General features: G+C 53.5%; 1 protein-coding gene across 3 annotated transcripts in view; it reads right to left on the reverse strand.

The window, feature by feature from the left end:
• The window catches only part of NADK (NAD kinase), a 96,483-nt gene that overhangs the window by 67,102 nt on the left and 3,543 nt on the right, over positions 1-25,838 (reverse strand). Inside the window, exon 1 of one of the 3 annotated variants that reach the window (XM_075328853.1) lies at positions 17,230-17,268. The exons of the other annotated variants lie outside the window; for them this stretch is intronic. The gene's annotated coding sequence lies outside the window, so the exon portion shown is untranslated. Of the gene's footprint in view, positions 1-17,229; positions 17,269-25,838 lie in introns of those variants that run through there. 3 annotated transcript variants of the gene reach the window in all.

Raw genomic sequence — 25,838 nt, forward strand, 5'->3', positions numbered from 1 at the left:
GGCGAGAAAATCGGTGCGAGTGGAGTGCGATAAAACATCGCATTCCACTCGGACCAATTCTAGCCTGTGTGACAGCGCACATGAGCGATTATTTTCTCAGCCCTAATCGGACCGAGAAAATAATCGCAGCATGCTGCGATTGTAATCCGAGACTCTTTCTCTCGCACCCATTCAAGTGAATGGGGCGAGAGAAAAATCGCACTGCACTCGCGGTACATCGGTGTACCGTGCGTGCAGAGCGAGAATGTCTATAGCCGGCTACACAGGCGAGAGGGAGAGAAATCCCTCCCTCCCCTCCTGAGTGCCGGCCCGCCCCCCACAGCTGAGGTCTGCTCGCACGAACGGACCTCAGTTGCAAGGACACAAGCATGAGACTCGGCTCTGCTGTACTGCCAGCACGAGCCGAGTCTCATGCAAGGGGATCGCAGTAGTCCCCGTGTGGCCCCAGCCTTAGAGTTTGCATTTACTCAGAGTGTTGTGAGTCTCCGCCCCCGCAGGGCCCAAGCACGGCCGCCACTCCGCCCCAAGCACGGCGGCGCCACTCCGCCCCAGGCACGGCCGCCACTCCGCCCCAGGCACGGCCGCCACTCCGCCCCAGGCACGGCCGCCACTCCGCCCCAGGCACGGCCGCCACTCCGCCCCAGGCACGGCCGCCACTCCGCCCCAGGCACGGCCGCCACTCCGCCCCAGGCACGGCCGCCACTCCGCCCCAGGCACGGCCGCCACTCCGCCCCAGGCACGGCCGCCACTCCGCCCCAAGCACGGCGGCGTCACTGCTCTGTGCTCCAGTGAAGCCACATCACCCCTCAGTGACACCAGGCTCGAATAAAGCTCATTCACACTAACGCATGGCTCCAGTAAAGTGGTGTCACTGCTCCATGGATCCAAACATATGAGTAAAGCAGAATCACCGTTCCGTGGCTTCACGGGACAACCACTAACTTTCTGTACAACCTTCCATCAAAGAGTCTAACAACACTTCACAGCCCCCTTAACTCTGAACCATGAAGGGAAGGAGCTGGGTCCTGTTTGACCTTTCACCCTGACCCACAGTTAACAGCTTCCCTTGGTATAATAATTATGAGTTTACGCAGCTTTTCCCCTAATGTGGCACATCCTGCCCTCTATTCTAGCGTGATATTATACATTAACATGTCTGTACACTCATCACCTCCCAAAGGTGTGGGCAAATACAGAAGAAATAAACTGCCCATTATTTAAAGCAGATTACAGGGAACTTCCACACAAGAGAAACAATATTGTCCTTTGACAGCTTTTACGGCTTCAGCATGCCACGGCGACCTGCTGCACCTCGCTGTGTCTCACGCAGGTCTGTGGATACACCGGTGACAGATTTCAGAGGCACAAATAAAACAATTCATGGTAAACAATGATGAATCATTTTGGATATTTTAGAAACCAGGAAACAATTGCAACAGACATAACAATGCCATGTCTGTTTAGGAATGAGGAAGAGTAATTCTGATGTTACGCAGCAGATAAACACATTTTTTCTAGACCTAAAAAACTGGGCCAATGCTGTAGATCAGGGGTGGGCAATTAATTTTCCCATGGGGCCGCATGAGAAATTGGGATTGGTTTAGAGGGCCGGACTAATATAATTACCTCAGTTCTACCCAATATACTACATCACTACACCCCCTCCATATACTACACCTGTAATAAACTACACCACTACACCCCTATATACTACACCTGTATTATACTACACCCCCCATATACACCTGTATTATACTACACCACTATATAATACACCTCCGATATACTACATCATTACACCCCATATACTACACCTGTAATATACTACACCTCCATATAGCACACCTGTAATATACTACACCACTATATAATACACCTCCGATATACTACATCATTACACCCCTATATACTACACCTGTATTATACTACACCCCCCATATACACCTGTATTATACTACACCACTATATAATACACCTCCGATATACTACATCATTACACCCCTATATACTACACCTGTATTATACTACACCCCCCATATACACCTGTATTATACTACACCACTATATAATACACCTCCGATATACTACATCATTACACCCCATATACTACACCTGTAATATACTACACCTCCATATAGCACACCTGTAATATACTACACCACTATATAATACACCTCCGATATACTACATCATTACACCCCTATATACTACACCTGTATTATACTACACCCCCCATATACACCTGTATTATACTACACCACTATATAATACACCTCCGATATACTACATCATTACACCCCATATACTACACCTGTAATATAGTACACCTCCATATAGCACACCTGTAATATACTACATCACTACACCTGTAATACAGTACAACTCCATATAGCACACCTGTAATATAGTACAACTCCATATAGCACACCTGTAATATAGTACAACTCCATATAGCACACCTGTAATATACTACATCACTACACCCCTATATACACCTGTAATATACTACATCACTACACCCCTATATACACCTGTAATATACTACATCACTACACCCCTATATACACCTGTAATGTACTACATCACTACACCCCCATATACACCTGTAATATACACCCCATATACTACACCTGTAATATACTACACCTCCATATAGCACACCTGTAATATACTACACCTCCATAGAGCACACCTGTAATATACTACACCTCCATAGAGCACACCTGTAATATACTACACCTCCATAGAGCACACCTGTAATATACTACACCTCCATAGAGCACACCTGTAATATACTACGCCTCCATATAGCACACCTGTAATATACTACACCTCCATAGAGCACACCTGTAATATACTACGCCTCCATAGAGCACACCTGTAATATACTACGCCTCCATATAGTACACCTGTAATATACTACGCCTCCATATAGCACACCTGTAATATACTACGCCTCCATATAGTACACCTGTAATATACTACACCTCCATATAGTACACCTGTAATATACTACACCTCCATATAGTACACCTGTAATATACTACACCTCCATATAGCACACCTGTAATATACTACATCACTATACCCCCATATACTACACCACTATATACACCTCCATATAGCACACCTGTAATATACTACATCACTACACCCCTATATAGCACACCTGTAAAATACTACACCTCCATATAGCACACCTGTAATATACTACACCTCCATATAGTACACCTGTATTATACTACACCCCCATATGTCACACACCCTGCTCCCCATACAGCCTGCACCCCCATATCACACACACTACACCCCCATATGTCACACACCCTGCCCACATATTTCACCCTGCCTGTACCCCAACTTACCCCTCTCAAACACTCTGCACCCCTTCACATCCTTCTGTCAGTCTGCAGCTCTCATATGCCACTCACCCTGCAACTCCATCTTCCCTCATATGCCACTTACCCTGCAACTCCATCTTCCCTCATATGCACTCACCCTGCAACTCCATCTTCCCACATATGCCACTCACCCTGCAACTCCATCTTCCCTCATATGCCACTCACCCTGCAGCTCCATCTTCCCACATATGCCACTCACCCTGCAACTCCATCTTCCCACATATGCACTCACCCTGCAACTCCATGTTCCCACATATGCACTCACCCTGCAGCTCCATGTTCCCACATATGCCAATCACCCTGCAGCTCCATGTTCCCTCATATGCCCCTCACCCTGCAGCTCCATCTTCCCTCATATGCCACTCACCCTGCAGCTCCATGTTCCCACATATGCCAATCACCCTGCAGCTCCATGTTCCCACATATGCCACTCACCCTGCAACTCCATGTTCCCTCATATGCCCCTCACCCTGCAGCTCCATGTTCCCACATATGCACTCACCCTGCAACTCCATCTTCCCTCATATGCCCCTCACCCTGCAGCTCCATGTTCCCACATATGCACTCACCCTGCAGCTCCATCTTCCCACATATGCACTCACCCTGCAGCTCCATCTTCCCACATATGCCACTCACCCTGCAACTCCATCTTCCCACATATGCACTCACCCTGCAGCTCCACCTTCCCACATATGCCAATCACCCTGCAACTCCATCTTCCCACATATGCCAATCACCCTGCAGCTCCATCTTCCCACATATGCCACTCACCCTGCAACTCCATCTTCCCACATATGCCACTCACCCTGCAACTCCATCTTCCCACATATGCCACTCACCCTGCAGCTCCATCTTCCCTCATATGCACTCACCCTGCAGCTCCATCTTCCCTCATATGCCAATCACCCTGCAACTCCATCTTCCCACATATGCACTCACCCTGCAACTCCATCTTCCCACATATGCACTCACCCTGCAGCTCCATGTTCCCTCATATGCACTCACCCTGCAGCTCCATGTTCCCACATATGCCACTCACCCTGCAGCTCCATGTTCCCTCATATGCACTCACCCTGCAGCTCCATGTTCCCACATATGCCACTAACCCTGCAGCTCCATCTTCCCACATATGCCACTCACCCTGCAACTCCATCTTCCCACATATGCCAATCACCCTGCAACTCCATCTTCCCACATATGCACTCACCCTGCAACTCCATCTTCCCACATATGCCACTCACCCTGCAACTCCATCTTCCCACATATGCACTCACCCTGCAACTCCATCTTTCCACATATGCCAATCACCCTGCAACTCCATCTTCCCACATATGCCACTCACCCTGCAACTCCATCTTCCCTCATATGCCACTCACCCTGCAACTCCATCTTCCCACATATGCCAATCACCCTGCAACTCCATCTTCCCACATATGCACTCACCCTGCAGCTCCATCTTTCCACATATGCCAATCACCCTGCAACTCCATCTTCCCACATATGCACTCACCCTGCAGCTCCATGTTCCCACATATGCACTCACCCTGCAGCTCCATCTTCCCACATATGCACTCACCCTGCAGCTCCATGTTCCCACATATGCACTCACCCTGCAGCTCCATGTTCCCCCATATGCCACTAACCCTGCAACTCCATGTTCCCACATATGCACTCACCCTGCAACTCCATGTTCCCACATATGCACTCACCCTGCAGCTCCATCTTCCCACATATGCCACTCACCCTGCAACTCCATCTTCCCACATATGCACTCACCCTGCAGCTCCATGTTCCCACATATGCACTCACCCTGCAGCTCCATCTTCCCACATATGCCACTCACCCTGCAACTCCATCTTCCCCCATATGCCACTAACCCTGCAACTCCATCTTCCCTCATATGCACTCACCCTGCAGCTCCATCTTCCCACATATGCACTCACCCTGCAACTCCATCTTCCCTCATATGCCCCTCACCCTGCAGCTCCATGTTCCCACATATGCCAATCACCCTGCAGCTCCATGTTTCCACATATGCCAATCACCCTGCAGCTCCATGTTCCCTCATATGCCCCTCACCCTGCAGCTCCATGTTCCCTCATATGCACTCACCCTGCAACTCCATCTTCCCACATATGCACTCACCCTGCAGCTCCATGTTCCCACATATGCACTCACCCTGCAGCTCCATGTTCCCACATATGCACTCATCCTGCAGCTCCATCTTCCCACATATGCACTCACCCTGCAGCTCCATCTTCCCACATATGCCAATCACCCTGCAACTCCATCTTCCCACATATGCACTCACCCTGCAGCTCCATCTTCCCTCATATGCCAATCACCCTGCAGCTCCATGTTCCCACATATGCACTCACCCTGCAGCTCCATGTTCCCACATATGCACTCACCCTGCAGCTCCATGTTCCCACATATGCACTCACCCTGCAGCGCCATCTTCCCACATATGCACTCACCCTGCAGCTCCATGTTCCCACATATGCACTCACCCTGCAGCTCCATGTTCCCACATATGCACTCACCCTGCAGCTCCATGTTCCCACATATGCACTCACCCTGCAGCTCCATGTTCCCACATATGCACTCACCCTGCAGCTCCATGTTCCCACATATGCACTCACCCTGCAGCGCCATCTTCCCACATATGCACTCACCCTGCAGCTCCATCTTCCCACATATGCACTCACCCTGCAGCTCCATCTTCCCACATATGCCACTCACCCTGCAGCTCCATCTTCCCACATATGCACTCACCCTGCAGCTCCATGTTCCCACATATGCACTCACCCTGCAGCTCCATCTTCCCACATATGCACTCACCCTGCAGCTCCATGTTCCCACATATGCACTCACCCTGCAGCTCCATCTTCCCACATATGCACTCACCCTGCAGCTCCATCTTCCCTCATATGCACTCACCCTGCAGCTCCATGTTCCCACATATGCACTCACCCTGCAGCTCCATCTTCCCACATATGCCACTCACCCTGCAGCTCCATCTTCCCTCATATGCACTAACCCTGCAGCTCCATCTTCCCTCATATGCACTCACCCTGCAGCTCCATGTTCCCACATATGCACTCACCCTGCAGCTCCATCTTCCCACATATGCCACTCACCCTGCAGCTCCATCTTCCCTCATATGCACTCACCCTGCAGCTCCATCTTCCCTCATATGCACTCACCCTGCAGCTCCATGTTCCCACATATGCACTCACCCTGCAGCTCCATGTTCCCCCATATGCCACTAACCCTGCAACTCCATGTTCCCACATATGCACTCACCCTGCAACTCCATGTTCCCACATATGCACTCAACCTGCAGCTCCATCTTCCCACATATGCCACTCACCCTGCAACTCCATCTTCCCACATATGCACTCACCCTGCAGCTCCATGTTCCCACATATGCACTCACCCTGCAGCTCCATGTTCCCCCATATGCCACTAACCCTGCAACTCCATCTTCCCTCATATGCACTCACCCTGCAGCTCCATCTTCCCACATATGCACTCACCCTGCAACTCCATCTTCCCTCATATGCCACTCACCCTGCAACTCCATCTTCCCTCATATGCCCCTCACCCTGCAGCTCCATCTTCCCTCATATGCCCCTCACCCTGCAGCTCCATCTTCCCTCATATGCCCCTCACCCTGCAGCTCCATGTTCCCCCATATGCCACTAACCCTGCAACTCCATCTTCCCTCATATGCACTCACCCTGCAGCTCCATCTTCCCACATATGCACTCACCCTGCAACTCCATCTTCCCTCATATGCCCCTCACCCTGCAGCTCCATGTTCCCACATATGCACTCACCCTGCAGCTCCATGTTCCCACATATGCCAATCACCCTGCAGCTCCATGTTTCCACATATGCCAATCACCCTGCAGCTCCATGTTCCCTCATATGCCCCTCACCCTGCAGCTCCATGTTCCCACATATGCACTCACCCTGCAACTCCATCTTCCCTCATATGCACTCACCCTGCAACTCCATCTTCCCACATATGCACTCACCCTGCAGCTCCATGTTCCCACATATGCACTCACCCTGCAGCTCCATCTTCCCACATATGCACTCACCCTGCAGCTCCATCTTCCCACATATGCCAATCACCCTGCAACTCCATCTTCCCACATATGCCAATCACCCTGCAACTCCATCTTCCCACATATGCCAATCACCCTGCAGCTCCATGTTCCCACATATGCACTCACCCTGCAGCTCCATCTTCCCACATATGCCAATCACCCTGCAACTCCATCTTCCCACATATGCCACTCACCCTGCAACTCCATCTTCCCTCATATGCCACTCACCCTGCAACTCCATCTTCCCACATATGCCAATCACCCTGCAACTCCATCTTCCCACATATGCACTCACCCTGCAGCTCCATGTTCCCACATATGCACTCACCCTGCAGCTCCATGTTCCCACATATGCACTCACCCTGCAGCGCCATCTTCCCACATATGCACTCACCCTGCAGCGCCATCTTCCCACATATGCACTCACCCTGCAGCTCCATCTTCCCACATATGCACTCACCCTGCAGCTCCATGTTCCCACATATGCACTCACCCTGCAGCTCCATCTTCCCACATATGCACTCACCCTGCAGCTCCATCTTCCCACATATGCACTCACCCTGCAGCTCCATCTTCCCTCATATGCACTCACCCTGCAGCTCCATGTTCCCACATATGCACTCACCCTGCAGCTCCATCTTCCCACATATGCCACTCACCCTGCAGCTCCATCTTCCCTCATATGCACTAACCATGCAGCTCCATCTTCCCTCATATGCACTCACCCTGCAGCTCCATGTTCCCACATATGCACTCACCCTGCAGCTCCATCTTCCCACATATGCCACTCACCCTGCAGCTCCATCTTCCCTCATATGCACTCACCCTGCAGCTCCATGTTCCCACATATTCACTCACCCTGCAGCTCCATGTTCCCACATATGCACTCACCCTGCAGCTCCATGTTCCCACATATGCACTCACCCTGCAGCTCCATCTTCCCTCATATGCCATTCACCCTACAACTCCATCTTCCCTCATATGCCATTCACCCTACAACTCCATCTTCCCTCATATGCACTCACCCTGCAGCTCCATCTTCCCACATATGCCAATCACCCTGCAACTCCATCTTCCCACATATGCCAATCACCCTGCAGCTCCATGTTCCCACATATGCACTCACCCTGCAGCTCCATGTTCCCACATATGCACTCACCCTGCAGCTCCATGTTCCCACATATGCACTCACCCTGCAGCGCCATCTTCCCACATATGCACTCACCCTGCAGCTCCATGTTCCCACATATTCACTCACCCTGCAACTCCATCTTCCCACATATGCCACTCACCCTGCAACTCCATCTTCCCTCATATGCCACTCACCCTGCAGCTCCATCTTCCCACATATGCCACTCACCCTGCAGCTCCATCTTCCCTCATATGCCCCGCACCCTGCAACTCCATGTTCCCACATATGCCACTCACCCTGCAACTCCATGTTCCCTCATATGCCCCTCACCCTGCAGCTCCATGTTCCCACATATGCACTCACCCTGCAACTCCATCTTCCCTCATATGCCCCTCACCCTGCAGCTCCATGTTCCCACATATGCACTCACCCTGCAGCTCCATCTTCCCACATATGCACTCACCCTGCAGCTCCATCTTCCCTCATATGCACTCACCCTGCAGCTCCATGTTCCCACATATGCACTCACCCTGCAGCTCCATCTTCCCACATATGCCACTCACCCTGCAGCTCCATCTTCCCTCATATGCACTCACCCTGCAGCTCCATCTTCCCTCATATGCACTCACCCTGCAGCTCCATGTTCCCACATATGCACTCACCCTGCAGCTCCATGTTCCCCCATATGCCACTAACCCTGCAACTCCATCTTCCCTCATATGCACTCACCCTGCAGCTCCATCTTCCCACATATGCACTCACCCTGCAACTCCATCTTCCCTCATATGCCCCTCACCCTGCAGCTCCATCTTCCCTCATATGCCCCTCACCCTGCAGCTCCATGTTCCCCCATATGCCACTAACCCTGCAACTCCATCTTCCCTCATATGCACTCACCCTGCAGCTCCATCTTCCCACATATGCACTCACCCTGCAACTCCATCTTCCCTCATATGCCCCTCACCCTGCAGCTCCATGTTCCCACATATGCACTCACCCTGCAGCTCCATGTTCCCACATATGCCAATCACCCTGCAGCTCCATGTTTCCACATATGCCAATCACCCTGCAGCTCCATGTTCCCTCATATGCCCCTCACCCTGCAGCTCCATGTTCCCACATATGCACTCACCCTGCAGCTCCATGTTCCCACATATGCACTCACCCTGCAACTCCATCTTCCCACATATGCACTCACCCTGCAACTCCATCTTCCCACATATGCACTCACCCTGCAGCTCCATGTTCCCACATATGCACTCACCCTGCAGCTCCATCTTCCCACATATGCACTCACCCTGCAGCTCCATCTTCCCACATATGCCAATCACCCTGCAACTCCATCTTCCCACATATGCCAATCACCCTGCAACTCCATCTTCCCACATATGCACTCACCCTGCAGCTCCATGTTCCCACATATGCACTCACCCTGCAGCTCCATGTTCCCACATATGCACTCACCCTGCAGCTCCATGTTCCCACATATGCACTCACCCTGCAGCGCCATCTTCCCACATATGCACTCACCCTGCAGCTCCATCTTCCCACATATGCACTCACCCTGCAGCTCCATGTTCCCACATATGCACTCACCCTGCAGCTCCATCTTCCCACATATGCACTCACCCTGCAGCTCCATCTTCCCACATATGCACTCACCCTGCAGCTCCATCTTCCCTCATATGCACTCACCCTGCAGCTCCATGTTCCCACATATGCACTCACCCTGCAGCTCCATCTTCCCACATATGCCACTCACCCTGCAGCTCCATCTTCCCTCATATGCACTAACCATGCAGCTCCATCTTCCCTCATATGCACTCACCCTGCAGCTCCATGTTCCCACATATGCACTCACCCTGCAGCTCCATCTTCCCACATATGCCACTCACCCTGCAGCTCCATCTTCCCTCATATGCACTCACCCTGCAGCTCCATGTTCCCACATATTCACTCACCCTGCAGCTCCATGTTCCCACATATGCACTCACCCTGCAGCTCCATGTTCCCACATATGCACTCACCCTGCAGCTCCATCTTCCCTCATATGCCATTCACCCTACAACTCCATCTTCCCTCATATGCCATTCACCCTACAACTCCATCTTCCCTCATATGCACTCACCCTGCAGCTCCATCTTCCCACATATGCACTCACCCTGCAGCTCCATCTTCCCACATATGCCAATCACCCTGCAACTCCATCTTCCCACATATGCACTCACCCTGCAGCTCCATGTTCCCACATATGCACTCACCCTGCAGCTCCATGTTCCCACATATGCACTCACCCTGCAGCTCCATGTTCCCACATATGCACTCACCCTGCAGCTCCATCTTCCCACATATGCACTCACCCTGCAGCTCCATGTTCCCACATATGCACTCACCCTGCAGCTCCATCTTCCCACATATGCACTCACCCTGCAGCTCCATCTTCCCACATATGCACTCACCCTGCAGCTCCATGTTCCCACATATGCACTCACCCTGCAGCTCCATGTTCCCACATATGCCACTCACCCTGCAGCTCCATGTTCCCACATATGCCACTCACCCTGCAGCTCCATCTTCCCACATATGCACTCACCCTGCAGCTCCATGTTCCCACATATGCACTCACCCTGCAGCTCCATCTTCCCACATATGCACTCACCCTGCAGCTCCATCTTCCCACATATGCACTCACCCTGCAGCTCCATGTTCCCACATATGCACTCACCCTGCAGCTCCATGTTCCCACATATGCACTCACCCTGCAGCTCCATCTTCCCACATATGCCACTCACCCTGCAGCTCCATCTTCCCTCATATGCACTAACCCTGCAGCTCCATCTTCCCTCATATGCACTCACCCTGCAGCTCCATGTTCCCACATATGCACTCACCCTGCAGCTCCATCTTCCCACATATGCCACTCACCCTGCAGCTCCATCTTCCCTCATATGCACTCACCCTGCAGCTCCATGTTCCCACATATTCACTCACCCTGCAGCTCCATGTTCCCACATATGCACTCACCCTGCAGCTCCATGTTCCCACATATGCACTCACCCTGCAGCTCCATGTTCCCACATATGCCATTCACCCTACAACTCCATCTTCCCTCATATGCACTCACCCTGCAGCTCCATCTTCCCACATATGCCACTCACCCTGCAGCTCCATCTTCCCTCATATGCACTCACCCTGCAGCTCCATGTTCCCACATATGCACTCACCCTGCAGCGCCATCTTCCCACATATGCACTCACCCTGCAGCTCCATGTTCCCACATATGCACTCACCCTGCAGCCCCCCTCCCCCTCATGTCCCCTCTTTTCTTATTACCAGTCATGTGTCCACATCTCCTTCAGGATTCAGTATCTTTGCTTTCTGCCCGGCATCCTGTGTCTCCTCCCACACAGTCACATGGGCGTGACATCATCGCAGGTCCTACAGTGCAGGATGAATTATTCCGTCTGCTGTGCTGCTTCTTCTCCTGCCCGGCGGGAACTTTTGAAAAGACACACGCAGAGCAGTACTGACAACGTCAGAGCGCGCGCGTGTGTCACTGACAATTAGTGCCGGCAGGGAACAGAGGAAAGACTCCTGCGTTCCGCTGCCTGCACTGACTGTGCGGAGTGCGGACCTGCACAGGATCTCTCCTTGCTCGGCACGCTGCAGCCCGGCTCCACTGCACCGGCTGAAGACGGGCGGGCCGGTCACAGAGAGCAGGCGGGCCGGATGTGGCCCGCGGGCCGCCCCTTGCCCAGGTCTGCTGTAGAGGAACCAAAAACTCCATTAAAATCATGAAGACCACTGACGCGTTTCAGACCACCCTTAGTCATAGAGATAGGACTATTGGATATGATCGTTTTATAAGCGGATGATCCGGAGCCTCCCCCCCCCCCAAACTTTTTCATTGATTACTATTCGGCGTCACCAGTGACGGGGGAAGGGGGTTGGGGGGAGGTCCCACATGTGACGTGACAATGAATACTTTTTGACGTTGGCGCGTCATACTTTTTTTCTTTGACCTCAAACTACTACTGAGCGATCTTTGCAAAGTGACAAGCCTACGCGAAGGAAAACTATATCGTCCGAGTTATTTTTTAGCAACATTTCCATGTCGTCTTTTGCGCCATCTGTATTAGATCCGGTCATACTGATTGGCAGATTTTTGGGTCCACTGTGCCTAGGTGGAAAACTGGGAATCGGTAGTCTGGGTGGGGGTTATAAAAAGCGCAACATTCAGAGGACCGGTGGACCAGAAATGACATGCACGCTCCGGCAGAGCATGTGTAGCGCCCGGTTCCTGCCCAGGTCCCTCGCACGCTCCAGCTCCCAGTCACCAGAGGGGGCGCCCTTCTCACCTGTCTCCATGTGCTCCGTACCCAGTCCCAGCATGGCATCCTGGCACCACTCCCAGGCCTCAGCTCTCGCCGCTCTCCTCTCCTGCCCTGCGCTTCCACACTCCCTTCTCCAGTTCTGGGGTCTGCCGCAGAATGTGCCCGATTCCTGGCCGCACACAGGCCTTCAGTGCATCCCCTTAGGCTGCACGCGGCCACACCCCCTTTCTTAAAGGGTTGGCGTCCCATTACCCAGAAGCAATTCCAGAGGTCATTTGTTACCCTAATGGTATTTAAATCTGCCTCTCCCGACAGGAGGCGCCTAAGCAACGTTGCCTATAGTGCGTTGCTAGTTCTCAGGTCCCTGTACGTTACTGTGCTTTTACCAGTCTCATGTACCTAACCTCTGTCTCGTCCTAGAGGCTGCTCTCTACCACCTCTGTGCCAAGACGCCAGAGTCATCACCGCTCTGACACTAAATCAGAGCCACTACCCTAGTGCCGACACGCCAGAGCCATCACCACTGTGCCGCCACTTCAGAGCCACTACTCATGCAGACACGCCAGAGCCATCACCGCTGTGACGCCACATCAGAGCCACTACTCATGCAGACACGCCAGAGCCATCACCACTGTGCCGCCACTTCATAGCCACTACTCATGCAGACACGCCAGAGCCATCACCACTGTGCCGCCACTTCAGAGCCACTACTCATGCAGACACGCCAGAGCCATCACCACTGTGCCGCCACTTCAGAGCCACTACTCATGCAGACACGCCAGAGCCATCACCACTGTGCCGCCACTTCAGAGCCACTACTCATGCAGACACGCCAGAGCCATCACCGCTGTGACGCCACATCAGAGCCACTACTCATGCCGACACGCCAGAGCCATCACCGCTGTGATGCCACATCAGAACCACTACCCTTGTGCCGATACGCCTGGGTCATCACCGCTGTGACGCCACATCATGGCCACTACCCTAGTACCGCCACACCTGAGCCTTCACCACTGTGCCGTTGCAATTGAATACTTCTATATCGGACATTAATAGATATCTCTACAGGTCCCTGGTTGCAGTGCATTTAGGCCTTCCATTGGTGTACCACACAATCCCTGTATAGGGGTTCGCTGCTGGTTGCACCTTTGGGAGGTGGGGGGGGGGGGGGTTCAGTCCGGTGCACAGTCCAGTGTGCAGACCACTCGGACGCATGCTGCCCCTCGGCAACTATAACAGCATACATGTGCAAGGAAGGATCGGGGGGAAAAAAAAAAAAAAAAAACGACATTTGCCTAAATAAGCTATATGCGAAGTATAATAATTTATTGTACAGATCTGATTGTACAGATATCTGTGTGAACGCTGAATCTTCCTCATTCGGCCAGCGTTACATAATCGTAGGATATAACACGCGCAGAGGGAAGGGTTCACACGGCTGTGATAAGGCTTATCATAAGGCGGCCGGGGTCAGGGCTCACCGGATTACATGGGTCAGCGGCCTCAGAGCCCAGCATGAAAGACTGATCACTAAAGCTTCCTAAACATTTATTAACTTGGATGATATACCGCTACTGTCCACGGATGACATATATTGTCTTTTTGTTTACGGAGGAAAGTTTGAAAGTCGTCCCGATTGTCATCCAGGAAAAATGGCCGATTTTCGCCTGTATTGTGATTCCTTTTTATACGTCAGCAGTTGTTACATTTTACATATTTCCTATTTAAAAAAAGGATTCCAAGGAATTCGGAAAAATCGGACGCTCTATGATTGATCCGGCGCTGTTCCAGCTGTGTCGTTGCGCATGCTCCTGATGCTCACATGATGTTGGATGAGCCCCACGTTCGATCCTCGCCGGCTTCTTTCCTTCCCCGGACAAACAAGCTGCAGCTGCCGGTCACTTCTGGTTGATCGCTCCTTTGTCCGAAGCCAGTAGAGATTGGATGCGGGGCTCATGCAACATCACGTGAGCACCAGGATGGTGCGCAACGACACAGCTGGAACAGCTTCGGCACGGAAGGACAGTATACATTTTTTATTCTATCTAGGGGAAACCTGGAATCAAAAGGACCCCCTCTCCATTCCAGATCTATGGGGCCCCCCCTCTCCATTCCAGATCTACGGGGCCCCCCCCCTCTCCATTCCAGATCTCTACGGGGCCCCCCCCTCTCCATTCCAGATCTCTACGGGGCCCCCCCCCTCTCCATTCCAGATCTCTACGGGGCCCCCCCCTCTCCATTCCAGATCTCTACGGGGCCCCCCCCCTCTCCATTCCAGATCTCTACGGGGCCCCCCCCCCTCTCCATTCCAGATCTCTACGGGGCCCCCCCCCCTCTCCATTCCAGATCTCTACGGGCCCCCCCCCCCTCTCCATTCCAGATCTCTACGGGGCCCCCCCCTCTCCATTCCAGATCTATGGGCCACCCCCTCTCCATTCCAGATCTATGGGGGCCCCCCTCTCCATTCCAGATCTATGGGGGCCCCCCCTCTCCATTCCAGATCTATGGGGGCCCCCCCCCTCTCCATTCCAGATCTATGGGGGGCCCCCCCTCTCCATTCCAGATCTATGGGGGGCCCCCCCTCTCCATTCCAGATCTATGGGCCCCCCCCCCTCTCCATTCCAGATCTATGGGGGCCCCCCCCTCTCCATTCCAGATCTATGGGGGCCCCCCCTCTCCATTCCAGATCTATGGGGGCCCCCCCTCTCCATTCCAGATCTATGGGGGCCCCCCCTCTCCATTCCAGATCTATGGGGGCCCCCCCTCTCCATTCCAGATCTATGGGGGGCCCCCCTCTCCATTCCAGATCTATGGGGGGCCCCCCTCTCCATTCCAGATCTATGGGGGGCCCCCCTCTCCATTCCAGATCTATGGGGGGCCCCCCTCTCCATTCCAGATCTATGGGGGGCCCCCCTCTCCATTCCAGATCTATGGGGGGCCCCCCCTCTCCATTCCAGATCTATGGGGGGCCCCCCCCTCTCCATTCCAGATCTATGGGGGGCCCCCCCTCTCCATTCCAGATCTATGGGGGGCCCCCCCTCTCCATTCCAGATCTATGGGGGCCCCCCCTCTCCATTCCAGATCTATGGGGGCCCCCCCCTCTCCATTCCAGATCTATGGGGGCCCCCCCCTCTCCATTCCAGATCTATGGGGGCCCCCCTCTCCATTCCAGATCTATGGGGGCCCCCCCTCTCCATTCCAGATCTATGGGGGCCCCCCCTCTCCATTCCAGATCTATGGGGCCCCCCCCTCTCCATTCCAGATCTATGGGGGCCCCCCCTCTCCATTCCAGATCTACGGGGGCCCCCCCTCTCCATTCCAGATCTACGGGGCCCCCCCCTCTCCATTCCAGATCTACGGGGCCCCCCCCTCTCCATTTCAGATCTCTACGGGGCCCCCCCTCTCCATTCCAGATCTCTACGGGGCCCCCCCTCTCCATTCCAGATCTCTACGGGGCCCCCCCTCTCCATTCCAGATCTCTACGGGGCCCCCCCCTCTCCATTCCAGATCTCTATGGGGGCCCCCCCCCTCTCCATTCCAGATCTCTACGGGGCCCCCCCTCTCCATTCCAGATCTCTACGGGGCCCCCCCTCTCCATTCCAGATCTATGGGGTCCCCCCCTCTCTCCATTCCAGATCTATGGGGTCCCCCCCCTCTCCATTCCAGATCTATGCCCCCCCCCTCTCCATTCCAGATCTATGGGCCCCCCCCTCTCCATTCCAGATCTATGGGCCCCCCCCTCTCCATTCCAGATCTATGGGCCTCTCCCCCCCCTCTCCATTCCAGAGATACGGGTACAGCACTCAAAGAACTGATATATCTGCAGCAGGGAAAACAGGAATTGTATAAAAAATGACAACATGCAAATAAGCGACACATCGCTGGAGTCAGGGTCTAAGCCCCTGCAATCAGGCTACTCTAAATTTACATTGCAAAAATCTGGTGACAGGTTAATAATGGTTTAGACTATTGACATATTATTCCAGATATTTAGATATAGTGATGTCTATGAGACATATGGACGCTCCAGTTCTGCCTTATTTCAGGCCCTCATACACAGATGGGCCGATGATTATGATGGCCCCAAACACGTCTCAAGTTATATCGGCCAATGAAGCATTTGTTCAACTACTGATACAACTATTGGCCCTCCAAAAAAATAGTAAATATCAAAAAATATGCCCAACCGGTATACTAATGGTCATCCACAATGTGCATGAAATCCAGAGAGCCCCTTTACTTACCCGGTAGCCCATGTTAAGAGAATCCATGCCATGAATCTGCAGCGTTCGCTCACTCCCGATCATCTGCTGCACTGTGCGCTGACACTTTGGTCACAATCGTGCACGATGTTAAAGGTTAACCAGGACTGATAGGATTTAAAGGGGTATTCCCAATCTGAAAAGTGATGGCGGATCCATATAGGATTGGCAGCTAGAATAAGCCTGGCTGTATTTTCCTGTAAAATCACGAGGGTGGAGAGCCGTCGTGCGGAAAAAACTAAAGGAGGGGCTGCATCGGCGGTGGTGCGAACGATCGGATCCCAGAATGAAAATACTCTCTCAGTGGCTTTACACAGCAATTTATGGAAATAAACGGTTCCGTATTTGTTACGCGGGATATTCGCATTATCACGATCACAACATAAGGATAATAAAATAACAGCTCCCAATATTCCGGCTGATGTCCGGGTATACGAACTCCAGGGGACAAAGGTCATCCATATACCTGGCGTCTGGACCTAGGATCTAGGCATTACATAAGGACGGCAGATCATTTATGCCCGGCAATGGCTGCCCCTTTCTCAGCTTGGAGTAAAGTCTATTAGGGCCGGAAATCTGCTCCTGAAGAAGGTATAAAGAGCCAGGAACCAGCTCTGGGGAGGAAAAGTGACACAGAATGGACCTCTTGTGTCTGAAGAGCCCCCTGACAATATAGTTATCACTGGTTGTCGCCGATCAGCTGAGAGCTGTGAGATCTTTAGGCAAGAGCGCCACCACAGGGCAAATGGGGAATTACACAGAATCCATTCAAATCACCTGACTGTAATAAAAAAGGACAAGTTGGAGAATTTTTTATGTGGTGTAAATGCCGCTTTTCTCCTGAATTCGGAGAGGTTTAACTTTTGTTCCTGCCCCTCTCCAGTCCAGAAATATGGCCCCCCCCCCCTCTCCAGTCCAGAAATATGGCCCCCCCCCCTCTCCATTCCAGAGATATGGGCCCCCTCTCCAGTCCAGAGATATGGGCCTCCCCCCCTCTCCAGAGATATGCCCCCTCCCCTCCAGTCCAGAGATATGCCCCCTCCCCTCCAGTCCAGAGATATGCCCCCTCCCCTCCAGAGATATGGGGCTCCCCCTCTCCATTCCAGAGATATGGGGCCCCCCCCCTCTCCATTCCAGAGATATGGGGCCCCCCCCTCTCCATTCCAGAGATATGGGGCCCCCCCCTCTCCATTCCAGAGATATGGGGCCCCCCCCTCTCCATTCCAGAGATATGGGGCCCCCCCCCTCTCCATTCCAGAGATATGGGGCCCCCCCCTCTCCATTCCAGAGATATGGGCCCCCCCCCCTCTCCATTCCAGAGATATGGGGCCCCCCCCTCTCCATTCCAGAGATATGGGGCCCCCCCCCTCTCCATTCCAGAGATATGGGGCCCCCCCCTCTCCATTCCAGAGATATGGGGCCCCCCCCCTCTCCATTCCAGAGATATGGGCCCCCCCCCTCTCCATTCCAGAGATATGGGGCCCCCCCCTCTCCATTCCAGAGATATGGGGCCCCCCCCTCTCCATTCCAGAGATATGGGGCCCCCCCCTCTCCATTCCAGAGATATGGGGCCCCCCCCCTCTCCATTCCAGAGATATGGGGCCCCCCCCTCTCCATTCCAGAGATATGGGGCCCCCCCCTCTCCATTCCAGAGATATGGGGCCCCCCCTCTCCATTCCAGAGATATGGGGCCCCCCCTCTCCATTCCAGAGATATGGGGCCCCCCCTCTCCATTCCAGAGATATGGGCCCCCCCCCTCTCCATTCCAGAGATATGGGGCCCCCCCCTCTCCATTCCAGAGATATGGGGCCCCCCCCCTCTCCATTCCAGAGATATGGGGCCCCCCCTCTCCATTCCAGAGATATGGGGGCCCCCCCTCTCCATTCCAGAGATATGGGGCCCCCCCCTCTCCATTCCAGAGATATGGGGGCCCCCCCTCTCCATTCCAGAGATATGGGGCCCCCCCTCTCCATTCCAGAGATATGGGGGGCCCCCCTCTCCATTCCAGAGAAATGGGGGCCCCCCCTCTCCATTCCAGAGATATGGGGGCCCCCCCTCTCCATTCCAGAGATATGGGGCCCCCCCTCTCCATTCCAGAGATATGGGGCCCCCCCTCTCCATTCCAGAGATATGGGGCCCCCCCTCTCCATTCCAGAGATATGGGGCCCCCCATCTCCATTCCAGAGATATGGGGCCCCCCATCTCCATTCCAGAGATATGGGGCCCCCCATCTCCATTCCAGAGATATGGGCCACCCCCCCTCTCTCCATTCCAGAGATATGGGCCCCCCTCCAGTCCAGAGATATGCCCCCTCCCCTCCAGAGATATGGGCCCCCCCCTCTCCAGTCCAGAGATATGGGCCTCCCCCCCTCTCCAGTCCAGAGATATGGCCCCCCCTCCAGTCCAGAGATATGCCCCCTCCCCTCCAGAGATATGCCCCCCCCCTCTCCATTCCAGAGATATGGCCCCCCCCTCTCCATTCCAGAGATATGGGCCACTCCCCCTCTCTCCAGTCCAGAGATATGGCCCCCCCTCCCCTCCAGAGATATGCCCCCCCCCCCTCTCCATTCAAGAGATATGGGCCCCCCCTCTCCATTCCAGAGATATGGGGCCCCCCCTCTCCATTCCAGAGATATGGGGCCCCCCATCTCCATTCCAGAGATATGGGCCACCCCCCCTCTCTCCATTCCAGAGATATGGGCCCCCCTCCAGTCCAGAGATATGCCCCCTCCCCTCCAGAGATATGGGCCCCCCCCTCTCCAGTCCAGAGATATGGGCCTCCCCCCCTCTCCAGTCCAGAGATATGGCCCCCCCTCCAGTCCAGAGATATGCCCCCTCCCCTCCAGAGATATGCCCCCCCCTCTCCATTCCAGAGATATGGCCCCCCCCTCTCCATTCCAGAGATATGGCCCCCCCCCCTCTCTCCATTCCAGAGATATGGGCCACTCCCCCTCTCTCCAGTCCAGAGATATGGCCCCCCCTCCCCTCCAGAGATATGCCCCCCCCCCTCTCCATTCAAGAGATATGGGCCCCCCCTCTCCATTCCAGAGATATGGGCCCCCCCTCTCCATTCCAGAGATATGGGCCCCCCCTCTCCATTCCAGAGATATGGGCCCCCCCTCTCCATTCCAGAGATATGGGCCCCCCCTCTCCATTCCAGAGATATGGGCCCCCCCCTCTCCATTCCAGAGATATGGGCCCCCCCCCCTCTCCATTCCAGAGATATGGGCCCCCCCCTCTCCATTCCAGAGATATGGGCCCCCCCCCTCTCCATTCCAGAGATATGGGCCCCCCCTCTCCATTCCAGAGATATGGGGCCCCCCCCTCTCCATTCCAGAGATATGGGCCACCCCCCCTCTCTCCATTCCAGAGATATGGGCCACTCCCCCTCTCTCCATTCCAGAGATATGGGCCCCCCCTCCAGTCCAGAGATATGACCCCTCCCCTCCAGAGATATGGGCCTCCCCCCCCTCTCCAGTCCAGAGATATGGCCCCCCCCTCTCCATTCCAGAGATATGGGCCCCCCCCTCTCCATTCCAGAGATATGGGCCCCCCCCTCTCCATTCCAGAGATATGGGCCCCCCCCCCTCTCCATTCCAGAGATATGGGCCCCCCCCCCTCTCCATTCCAGAGATATGGGCCCCCCCCCTCTCCATTCCAGAGATATGGGCCCCCCCCCCTCTCCATTCCAGAGATATGGGGCCCCCCCCCCTCTCCATTCCAGAGATATGGGCCCCCCCCTCTCCATTCCAGAGATATGGGGGCCCCCCCCCTCTCTATTCCAGAGATATGGGGGCCCCCCCCCTCTCTATTCCAGAGATATGGGGGCCCCCCCCTCTCCATTCCAGAGATATGGGTCCCCCCCCCTCTCCATTCCAGAGATATGGGCCCCCCCCTCTCCATTCCAGAGATATGGGTCCCCCCCCTCTCCATTCCAGAGATATGGGCCCCCCCCTCTCCATTCCAGAGATATGGGCCCCCCCCTCTCCATTCCAGAGATATGGGCCCCCCCCTCTCCATTCCAGAGATATGGGCCCCCCCCTCTCCATTCCAGAGATATGGGCCCCCCCCTCTCCATTCCAGAGATATGGGCCCCCCCCCCTCTCCATTCCAGAGATATGGCCCCCCCCCCTCTCCATTCCAGAGATATGGGCCCCCCCCCCTCTCCATTCCAGAGATATGGGCCCCCCCCCCTCTCCATTCCAGAGATATGGGCCCCCCCCCTCTCCATTCCAGAGATATGGGCCCCCCCCCCTCTCCATTCCAGAGATATGGGCCCCCCCCCCTCTCCATTCCAGAGATATGGGCCCCCCCCCTCTCCATTCCAGAGATATGGGCCCCCCCCCTCTCCATTCCAGAGATATGGGCCCCCCCCCCTCTCCATTCCAGAGATATGGGCCCCCCCTCTCCATTCCAGAGATATGGGCCCCCCCTCTCCATTCCAGAGATATGGGCCCCCCCTCTCCATTCCAGAGATATGGGCCCCCCCTCTCCATTCCAGAGATATGGGCCCCCCCCCCTCTCCATTCCAGAGATATGGGCCCCCCCCCCCTCTCCATTCCAGAGATATGGGCCCCCCCCCCCTCTCCATTCCAGAGATATGGGGCCCCCCCCCTCTCCATTCCAGAGATATGGGCCCCCCCCCCTCTCCATTCCAGAGATATGGCCCCCCCCCCCTCTCCATTCCAGAGATATGGGCCCCCCCCCCCTCTCCATTCCAGAGATATGGGCCCCCCCCCTCTCCATTCCAGAGATATGGCCCCCCCTCCCCTCTCCATTCCAGAGATATGGCCCCCCCTCCAGTCCAGAGATTTGCCCCTCTCTTCTCTGTACAAATTTAGTCTATTTACCAAGTGGGCGTGGTTTTTATCTTTTCTTGAAGACCTCACCCACTTGTATAACAAGACTAGCTATATACACGAGGAGGAGTGGTCCATATCTCATGAACGGAGAGCCGCAGAAACAAAAGAAAAATATCGCCGAATTCAGGAGAACGGCGGCGTTTACTCCAGGGTGAATAACATTACATAAGGAAAGATGCTTTTTGCAGCTACTTTCCATCCTAATAACAGAAAAAAGCCTCAACCCCTCTATTACCTAGGAGAATATTTTTTTCTTTGATATCCCTATTCCATTTCATGAGGGCTTATGTCAAAAAGTAATGATTACTCGAGATCTGCACCATTTTTATTATCGCAGCGGCAGAGCCCCTGCAGCCGGTCGGTAATTTCCATTGGGCTTTTGTAGGAAAGCCGAGTATTCAGAGGACGCAATCACAGGGAACGCATTGAAAAACCACTCAATGACACAAACAGCTGCAACGACGTTCAAAGGGACATCGAATAATGAAATGATTGATGTACGACGTATAAAGAGAACAATGAGATCGCTGCAACAACTAAAAATATAACTGAACACTCCCCATCGGGCACTTATGTGTACGTCAGAGCAGCGTGCGTTTCCACAGGCATCATAAATGGTTCCTATCCAGTCTCTAATATAGGATCTCTGTATACACGCCTATATGTGATGGCATCGGTAGCATTGTTAGTGAAATTGCAACAAGAAGGAAAAGTCGTGGAGTTATGGAAATCACGGGATGGGTAAAAGGGGAACTGATCTGCAAATGCCGAAAATATGGAAACAAAACATCTACTCAGTATGGAGCATGAGCGGAAATCCCCGCACTTAGGGGTGCTTCACACACAGCGAGCTCGCTGCCGAGATCGCTGCTGAGTCACGCTTTTGGTGACGCAGCAGTGACCTCATTAGCGATCTCGCTGTGTGTGACACTGAGCAGCGATCTGGCCCCTGCTGCGAGATCGCTGCTCGTTACACACAGCCCTGGTTCGTTTTCTTCAAAGCCGCTCTCCTGCTGTGACACACAGATCGCTGTGTGTGACAGCAAGAGAGCGACTAATGAAGCGAGCAGGGAGCAGGAGCCGGCGTCTGACAGCTGAGGTAAGCTGTATCCAAGATAAACATCGGGTAACCAAGGTGGTTACCCGATATTTACCTTAGTTACCAGCCTCTGCAGCTCTCACGCTGCCTGTGCTGCCGGCTCCGGCTCTCTGCACATGTAGCTGCTGTACACATCGGGTTAATTAACCCGATGTGTACAGCAGCTAGGAGAGCAAGGAGCCAGCGCTCAGTGTGCGCGGCTCCCTGCTCTCTGCACATGTAGCTGCATTACACATCGGGTTAATTAACCCGATGTGTACTGTAGCTAGGAGAGCAAGGAGCCAGCGCTTAGTGTGCGCGGCTCCCTGCTCCCTGCTCACACTGGTAACTAATGTAAACATCGGGTAACCATACCCGATGTTTACCTTAGTTACCAGTCTCCGCAGCTTCCAGACGGCGGCTCCGTGCAAGCGCAACGTCGCTTGCACGTCGCTGCTGGCTGGGGGCTGGTCACTGGTCGCTGGTGAGATCTGCCTGTTTGACAGCTCACCAGCGACCATGTAGCGATGCAGCAGCGATCCTGACCAGGTCAGATCGCTGGTCGGATCGCTGCTGCATCGCTAAGTGTGAAGGTACCCTTACAGCCTCGCCGCTATCAGAGGGATTATTACTGGTCGGATGAGGAATGATCTGAATGCATTTATGCAAATCATCAAGATCCGCTGCTGGCAGCTCCCTGTACAAACAAGAAGGGTACGGGTATGTCCATACAGTGTGGAGGGATTTGGGGGCCATTATACTGTATGGAGGGCTGTGTGGGGCAGAGTTGGGGACCATACAGTGTCGCGGAGGGTCACCATATCGTGTTGGGGATGTTGAGGGGACTACAGTAGGGGAATCATACTGTATGTGGAGGAGTTCACTGTGGGATCATCATACATTGTGGAGAGATTTGGGGGCCATTATACTGTACGGAGGGCCGTGTGGGGGGCACAGTTGGGGACCATACAGTGTCAGGGGAGGGGAGGGTTACCATATCTTGTTGGGGACTTTGAGGGGACTACAGTAGGGTCATCATACTGTATGTGGAGGAATTCACTGTGGGAATATCATACGGTGTGGAGAGATTTGGGGGCCATTATACTGTATGGAGGGCTGTCTGGGGCAGAGTTGGGGACCATACAGTGTCAGGGAGGATCACCATATCTTGTTGGGGACTACAGTAGGGTCATCATACTGTATGTGGAGGAATTCACTGTGGGAATATCATACAGTGTGGAAAGATTTGGGGGCCATTATACTGTATGGAGGGCTGTGTGGGGGGCACAGTTGGGGACCATACAGTGTTGGGGAGGGGAGGGTCACCCTATCTTGTTGAGTACGTTGAGGGGACTACAGTAGGGTCATCATACTGTATGTGGAGGAATTCGCTGTGGGACTATCATACAGTGTGGAGCGATTTGGGGGCCATCATACTGTATGGAGGGCTGTGTGGGGGGCACAGTTGGGGACCATATAGTGTCGGGGAGGGGAGAGTTACCATATCTTGTTGGGGACGTTGAGGGGACCACAGTAGGGTCACCATACTGTGTGTGGAGGAATTCACTATGGGACTATCATACAGCTTGGAGAGATTTGGGGGCCATTATACTGTATGGAGGGCTGTGGGGGGGGGGGGGCACAGTTGGGGACCATACAGTGTCGCTTTGGGGGAAGGGAGAGATTGGGAAGAGGGCAAGTTTATTGCAAGCATACTCAATTGGTGAAGGGAAGGGGGAATTCTAGGGGCTTTAATAGGAGGAAAATTTACTCTGCATGGCCTTCAAGATTGTGGGTATGATCTCAACGACTCCTTTTTGGTGGGGGGGGGGGTGGATAACTTGAACTTACAGCGCTGGGGTCCTGGGATCAAATCCCACCAAGGACACTATCTGCAAGGAGTTTGTATGTTCTCCCTGTGTTTGCGTGGGTTTCCTCCGGTTTCTACCCACACTCCAAAGACATACAGATTGGGATTTTAGATTGTGAGCCCCAATGGGGACAGAGTTGCTCATGTATGTAAAGCGCTGTGGAATTAATAGCGCTATATAAATGAATAAATATTATTATTATATTATTATTATGAACTACTATGGGGCGCCATGACTTCTCCGTACACCTCTGCTTATATTGGTTACTTAGTTATTACATGGCCAAGGTTTGCACTGATAATTAGGCGTTGACTCAAACTTCCCACAAAACCATACTGACCTGACAATTACAGGGGTTTTCCCGTGAACAAAGCACATTTTAATGAACAGATCTTGGAATAATAATAAGTTCCACAATTGGATGTGTTTTAAAAACATGTCCCCGGCTTAAGACAATCTTATATATGTTAAAGAATGTACGTCTGGAAAACCAATGGTGTGAACAAGGTGCAAGACTCAAAAATATAACTATACAATAGGATAAAGAGTTGCACACCAGTCACAATGTCTAGGGGAATGATGAAAAGCAGAACTGCTATGGGAATACTAGACTGAAACATACAATGAACTATCTGAAAAAGTGAAAAAACATGAAAGTGGTATATGCATAACTGCTATGAATAATAGAAATATACCGTAAGAGATGTTTAGCCATTGTATTGATCAATGCAAAAGAGCCCCAAACCACGCCAAGGTAATCTCTATTTTTGGGGTCTCTAA

The sequence above is a fragment of the Anomaloglossus baeobatrachus genome, chromosome 11, assembly GCF_048569485.1.
Source record: "Anomaloglossus baeobatrachus isolate aAnoBae1 chromosome 11, aAnoBae1.hap1, whole genome shotgun sequence".
NCBI lineage: Eukaryota > Metazoa > Chordata > Amphibia > Anura > Aromobatidae > Anomaloglossus > Anomaloglossus baeobatrachus.